A 7,862-nucleotide genomic window follows, 5' to 3' on the forward strand; every position below is an offset into this window, starting at 1 on the left:
GGGATAAATTAAGAGCAGGTTTGATTCTATAGTTTCCTGCCGCTGCTCATTTGCTCCTGGTGTCTATATCCTCAGGACCTGTTCCTGACCCAGTCAGTCATAATTAACCTAGTAGGCTCACCTGATAAAGAGCACAATAAAGGCCTCTCCTAGGCCTTAGGAGACTGTCTATTCTCTGAGGTGGGTGTGAGCTGGCAAGCATTCTGAGACTTCCCAGAAGGGAACAGTGAACCTGACAGGCACTTGACCTGGAGCAGGCATACTGATCTAAATCATTATCATCACAGAAATGAAATTTGATGTCTGTGTATCCAGGTTTCCTGGGTCATTCCTCTAGTTGTTGTTATAGAAAAAAATATGTTAAAAAAAAGAAAAAATTATGTTAACAGCTTGCCAATATTCAGGAAGAGTGAACTATTGCATTTAAATTTTTTTTCATTCCAGTTAGTTGGCATACAGTGTTATATTAGTTTCAGGTGTACCATCTAGTGATTCAACAATTTTATATATCACCCAGTGCTCATCATGACAATAAACTGTTGTATTTTAACTATCATTTCCATAATTTCATCCTTGGATTCCCTTAAAACTCTTGGGAAAATGCCAAACTGTCACAAAGATTTATGAACATCCAACTCATTAATTTTTTCTATGCTATCCAAAAGGTAGAACCTCTAATACTGACCGTTTTAATTCCTATTTGCGAATATTTTATAATATGCCTGTAATTATCCATATCTTCCTGTAAGTCATGAAATCTGGGATAATACCTACAAATATTTGTGGAAAATCTATCTTCAGTTCGTGAATGCTAGCTAAAAACCTATAATATCAGTCTACAGAGGCTCTGAGAAGAAACACGACCCTTATGACACCTGCTAAAAATCTGGCTATTCTCATGCTGTCTGATTAAATGCTACAAGATTGAGAATCCTAAAATCCAGATGTAGGTCCCTGTGATGGGATGTTCTCAATGCTTGGACCAAGGAAACAAAAACAGGGTAGTATAAGTGTACTACATTTAGTGCAGTGTGTGCAAGCTCTAGTCATGACTTATGGGAACAAATTCCTACACCATTTGCTTGCTAGCTGTGTAACTGGCAAACTATTTAATCTCACTCTATTTGAACATCTTCATCTATCAATTTATCATCTATCAAAAAAAGATTTGCATAAGTATTGCAAACTCTATAGGATAGTTTTAAAGATTAAAGAGATGAATCATGTATGTTGCTTGGCCTGGTGACAATATCCTATATGTATTTATAAATATTAACTGTCATTATTATTATTAAAGGAGATTTCAACCTGAGATTAATTGCAGTGTGCCTGGTTATTAGTTTTCTAGTTTTCAGCTTGACCAAATTATATTTTGTTATCAACACTGGGAAAACAAGTTTGATTGATCTCAAAGTACTAGGTAACTAATCCTATTCATCTGGTATAATTAGTTTTGATTAAAAAGCATGCTCAACTATGGGACATTGATAACTAAATAAGAAGGATTATGATTGTGACATGAAGGCTGGACCTCTGCATTTTGTTGCAAGGTTTATTTTCTTCACTCAGTCTGAACTCTAAAAACTGATGCTTATTCTATAAATAAATAAATGAGAAACTTTTATTCTAAATAACATGGCTATGACAGCTAGAAAATAATCCAAAAAGGAAGAACTCTTTAGTCTGAAAAATACTATTTAAGTAGAGCACTAAGGCACATAGCAAACACTTCAATCCTAGAGCAAGATGGTACATAATTTTTGAAATCCAATCATACTTACAAATGCAATTATTTCCACCTAGGTGCAGCCTCATTACTTCCTGCTTCTCCTCCCACCTCATTCCACTTCAAGTCCTTTGATAGCTTCTCTGCACACTTCAACATTAAAATACTATGTTTTCTAGAGTTTGGACCTTGATGGTCTTTCATTTTGCTCTACCCAATCACACTAGATGTCATATGCTAAATACCATCCCTACACTTAGGATTCATCAGTTAGGGTCCAGATAATTTCTTACGTGTAGTAATGCAATATACTCATGGCCACCTTCCTACTCAATGCTAATTCGGCCACCTGAATGACACTTCCAAATAAGTAAGGTAATTATGTCACTTCATTGCTTATAAATGTTGCCAATGCTAGATCTTCTAGTATTTGTGATTTTTTTTTAAGTTTTAACAAATTCTCAAACATACACAAACGTAGAGCAAACAGTAAAACAAGTCTTCATGTGCTTTTATAATTCTGTAATGTAATCAACTTTTTTTTAATACTTTATATAGCCCTTTTAAAAAAATATTGAAGTATTCTCAAATTCCTAGCAACCCCACTATGTATTTTGTAAAAATCAAAGAACATTTCCTCATGTATTTGGGGTTAATGTAATTTTGTGAGAGATATATCCATGTGGATTGAATCCAGTTTGTCTAGTCGAAACTATGTGATGACTCAATTCAAAATTAAGTCCTCTCATCTTTAAAAAAAAAAAAAAAGAATCCAACAAATTGTAACTATTCTCAAAATCTGGCCTCTCACCTAATGCAAGTCTTTCCTTCCTCCTTTCCTATTACTCCTTCTTGTTATTTTATACCATATCTCCAAACACTAAGTACCATGTTCTCTTTCACCCATGAAACTTTTCACAAAAATTTTCTTTACCTGAAATGCCCCTGGCATTTCCCCCTCCCACTATTTCATTCTTCATTGTCCATCTGGAAAATTCCTCCCAACTCTTAAGTTATGCCTTTATTATAACATATCACACCATAATATTCAGTGAGAAGATAACAGTCAAAAACAAATACATTATAACTATGAGATATTGCCACAATACACTTATTAGAATGGCTAAAATCCAAAATAGTCACTTTGGAAGCAGTTTGTCTATTTATTAAAAAACCAAACATATTTTACCATACCACTGAGTGATCATATGTAAGTTAAAAACTTACATATGTTCCTCATATGAGTGAAACCATATAATGTTGGTCCTTCTCCGATTGACTTACTTCACTCAGCATAATACCCTCCAGTTCCATCCACGTTGAAGCAATGGTGGGTATTCATCATTTCTAATGGCTGAGTAATATTCCATTGTATATATTGACTGAGTGACAGGCACTGAGGGGGGCACTTGACAAGATGAGCACTGAGTGTTATACTGTATGTTGGCAACTCCAATAAAAAATATACAAAAAAAAAGAAAACTTACATATGCACAAAAACCTATACATGAATATTTACAATAGTTTTATGTATAATTGTCAAAACTTGGAAGCATCAGAGATGTCCTTGGGTAGGTAAATGAATAAATTATGGTACATACTACTTAGCAATAAAAATAAATGAGCTAGGACACCTGGGTGACCCAGTCTGTTAAGATTCTGACTGCAGCTCAGGTCATAATTTCAGGGTCCTTGGATCCAGCCCTGCCTCCGGCTCCACACTCAGCATGGTGTCTTCTTGTCTCTCTGCCCCTCCCTCTGACTTACAAATAAACTTCTTAAAAATATTTTTTTAAGAATTTTACTTACTTATTTGACAGAAAGAATACAAGCAGGGGTAGTGACAGGCAGAGGAAGAGGGAGAAGCAGGCTCCCCCAAGATCATGACCTGAGCTAAAGGCAGACACTTAACCAGCTGAGCCACCCAGAAGCCCCTAAATTTTGTTTTTAATGAGCTATCTGGAATGCCTGGGTGGCTCTGTTGGTTAAACACCCAACTCTTGATTTCAGCGCAGGTCATGATCTCAGGGTCATGAGATGAGCCCCATGTGGGGCTCAGCCCTCAGTGGTGAGTCTACTTAAGATTCTCTCTCTCCCTCTGCCCCTCCCCACTGCTTACATGCCTTTTCAAACAAACAAATAAGCAAGCAAGCAAGCTATCAAGCCATGAAAAGACATATGCAATTCCAATTATGTAACATTATGGAAAAGGCAAACTATGAAGAGAGTAAAAACATCAGTGGTTGCCCAAAGGTCAGAGGGAGAAACAGATAAATAGGTGGTACACAGGGGATTTTTAGGACAGTAAAATCATTCTGTATGATACTGTAATGTAGATACATGTCATTATACATCTGTGAAAAACCATAGAAGGTACCAGGCTACGAGTGAATAATGTAAATTATGGGCTTTGGATGATGATGAGTTAATGTTGGTTAATGAAATGCAACAAAGGTCTACTCTTGTACATTTTTTTGATACTGGAGGAGACTACATATGTGTGGGTGCAAGAAATATATGGGAATCCTCTTTATTTTTCATTCAATTTTGTTGTAAATCTAAAATTTCTCTAAAAATAAAGCCTATCTCTTTTTTTTAAAAGCCAAAAAGGTCTCTACCTTGTTAGAACACATAAAATATATTTTATAATACTTCATTAACATTTCATAATATTCACATCAAAATACATGGAATCAGTAACTAATGTCACCAGGTAATGAACTTATGGAGATCAATGACCATATCATTCTATTATCTCTGATTCTTCAGGGCCCCACACATCCACTTGTGCATGGTTTATATTTAGTAGTTATTATTCAAATATAAAATCCTAGTTCAGACCAACTTTTTAACATAAGCAAATTTCTCTGAAAATAGATGTAGAAATACAAGCAAGTACTATTTGTTTGCAATTGATTTATACTTCTAGATTTTAACCATCTTATATAATCAAATACTTGAAACAAGGGTACAAACTGTAGTAAAATTACATGAAGAATGATGGATTCAGTTTCCACATTGATACTTTTTGTCCATTACCTTATGCATCAATGTGTTCCGTGTAAACATGTTGGCCACTATGTAGACACAGTCCAAATGCCTTATATATATAACTACATACTTAAAAACTTTACTATTTTCTTGAAAGAGTAAAATCAGATGCTGTTTTCTCAGAAAGAAACTGAGTCTTAGTGAGTATGACTAAATTTTTCCAAGTTATTAATGTCAATGATAGGCTAACTTTCAAGCACTTCTCTTCATTCTCCTTTGGTGTTGTATTTCTAAGCAATGCTTCTTTACACATACACCTGGAAAAATTAAAACGTATAGTAATCATATGATTTACTCCAAGTCAGTGCAGAAAACTATGAGATTGTCATGCAAACTTGGGGACTGACATGAGTGATTCTGTAAGCATCAACCACTGTCAGTCAATATTGACAGAATATTGACTATAAGCTAATTACAAAGTCACATCTATATTAACCAGGCATGATTTCCAAATGAAACAGCATAAGCAACTTTTTAAAGATTTATTTATTTTAGAAAGAGCGAGCAAGAGTGGGGTGGGCAGGGGTGGAGGGTAGGGTAGAGAGGCAGAGAGAGAGGGAGAAAGAGAATCTCAAGCAGACTTCCTGCTGAGTATGGACCCTGATGCAGAGCTCCATCCTAGGACACTGAGATCATGACCTGAGCAAAAATCAAGAGCCATCTGCTTAATTGCCTGAGCCAGCCATGTGCCCCAGCAAGCAACTTTTTTAATAAGAAAGAGGTCTAATACCAATTAACAATTTCTGTCAAAAATTTTTAAAAGTTTCATTTTTCCACTCTATTGTGTATTCTTGTGCATAAATGAATATAAGTAGAAAGAAGAATTTCAAAACTGACTCACATAGCCAAGGATAAATGGATTCAAGAGACAATAGGAAATCTAAGATAGACATTTCCTTCCTCCTAAAATTATACTAATTAAAACCAATAGGTTAGGAAACCTGCAGAAGGAGAAAAGGAAATTTGCAAATGACCAATCTGATGTCATTTACAGGGTTTTTATCCAAAATATATAAAGAACTTATAAAATTCAACACCCAAAACAGAAATCACCCAAATAAAAAAGGAATCAAAGATATGAACATTCTCCAAAGAAGACCTACAAGTGGCCAACAGACATGAAAAGATGTTCATCATCACTTACCATCAGGGAAATGCAAATCAAAATGACAATGAGGTTATCACCTCACAACGGTCCGAATGGCTAAAAATCAACAACACAAAAAACAAGCGCTGATGAGGACGTGGACAAAAACAAAGCCTCTTGCATTGTTGATACAAATGCCAATTGGTGCATCCACTGTGGAAAATAGTATGGAGGTTCCTCAAAAGGTTAAAAATAGAACTGCACTATGATCCAGCAATCAAACTACTGGGTAGTTTTACCTCCAGAAATATAAAAATACTAATTCAAAGGGATGCATGCGCCCCTATGTTTATAGCAACATTATTTACAATACCCAAATTCAGAAAGAAGCCCAAGTGTCAATCAATCGATGAATGGATAAAGAAGATGTGGTATATTTTAACAATGGAATATTATTTGGCCATGAATAAAGAATGGAATCTTGACATTTCCAACAACACAGAGCTAGAGTATAATGCTAAGCAAGGGGCACCTGGGTGGCTCAGGGGTTGAGCATCTATCTGCCTTTGGTTCAGGTCATGATCCTGCAGACCTGGGACTGAGTCCTGCATTGGCCTCCCTGCAGGAAGCCTGCTTCTCCCTTTGCCTATGTCTCTGCCCCTCTGTTTCTCATGAATAAATAAATCTTTTAAAAATTCTAAATGAAAGAAGTCAGAGACAAATACTGTATAATTTCACTCATAAGTGGAATTGAAGAAACAAAACAAATGGAAAAGGGTAAAAAGAGAGACTCAGACAAATCAAAAAACAAATTATTAATTATAGAGAACTCATGGTTACCAAGGGGATGTGGGAGGGGGAATAACGGGTTAAGTAGGTAATGGGGATGAAGAAGTACATTTGTCATGATGAGCACCGAGTGTTGTATGGAAGTGCTCAATAACCGTATTATACATTTGAAAATAATGTAACATTGTATGTTAACTAACTGGAATTAAAATAAAACTTAAAAAGAGTAAAAAAAACAAAACAAAACAAAACAATACAACAGGTTGACACCAGTTTTGGAGATTTGAAGTCCAGGACTCAAATATAGCTTGTTATTCCTATAACAAATCTTCACTATAGCTGTAGCCTACTTCTGTATTCACTGTGCTAGACATCCTCATGCTTCTACCATAGATCCTACTTTCAACTCCTTCTACTCTATCTGTGGAATTTATTTCCATCGTTACAGTCTTATCTTATGAATGCTCCACCTTCTCTATTTCTCTAAAACTGTCTATACCCATTCCTCCTCACAAATTTTTGACCTCTTCAAATTCACTTCAGCTACTCCTTCCTAGAAATACACCAAGAATTGTGTCATAAGCAAGTTCTACTCAACATTTTCTCAAATATCCCAAACTCTAGACCATTTGCTTTCTTAACCTTTTCCTTGTCAGGCTCGGACAGTAAGGTAAGATCATCTCAGCCACATCACATTGTTTTTAGTCCCGTTCCATCCATAATCCTCCTTTTCCTTCCATTTCCTTATCCAGTAAAACCCTAACCCTGGATCAATTCTATAAATAGCTCTTTCTGCTCTTGTATCCAAGAGGCTGAACACCTATGGGGAAGATCATGTAGCAGTGCAGATTGGTAACATTACAAATTCAGTTTTCAATCTTAGTAAGATTAATTCTCTCCTCCAGTATCTTTAGTCATTATCCCAAACTGCTTCCATTCTCATTAAGCTCCATAATCAATCTTTGCTACACACATTTGCAAAAGAATATCTTGCAATGTATTAAAACCATCTGGTAAGATCTCTGTTAGTTACTCTTACTATCCATATGTCCACAGTCACAGCAGTTCCTATCGGCTTTTCTGTAACTTCAAAGAGAAGGACCTTCTTCCTCCTGTGCAAAGCCAACCCTGTATCTAGGTCTTGAAATGTACCTCTCTTGCCTTTTTATTTATTTTTGCCTCAAGATCCTAATCTCTGAATTCATCTCC

The sequence above is a fragment of the Canis lupus genome, chromosome 3 (genome assembly GCF_003254725.2).
Source record: "Canis lupus dingo isolate Sandy chromosome 3, ASM325472v2, whole genome shotgun sequence".
NCBI classification, from domain to species: domain Eukaryota; kingdom Metazoa; phylum Chordata; class Mammalia; order Carnivora; family Canidae; genus Canis; species Canis lupus.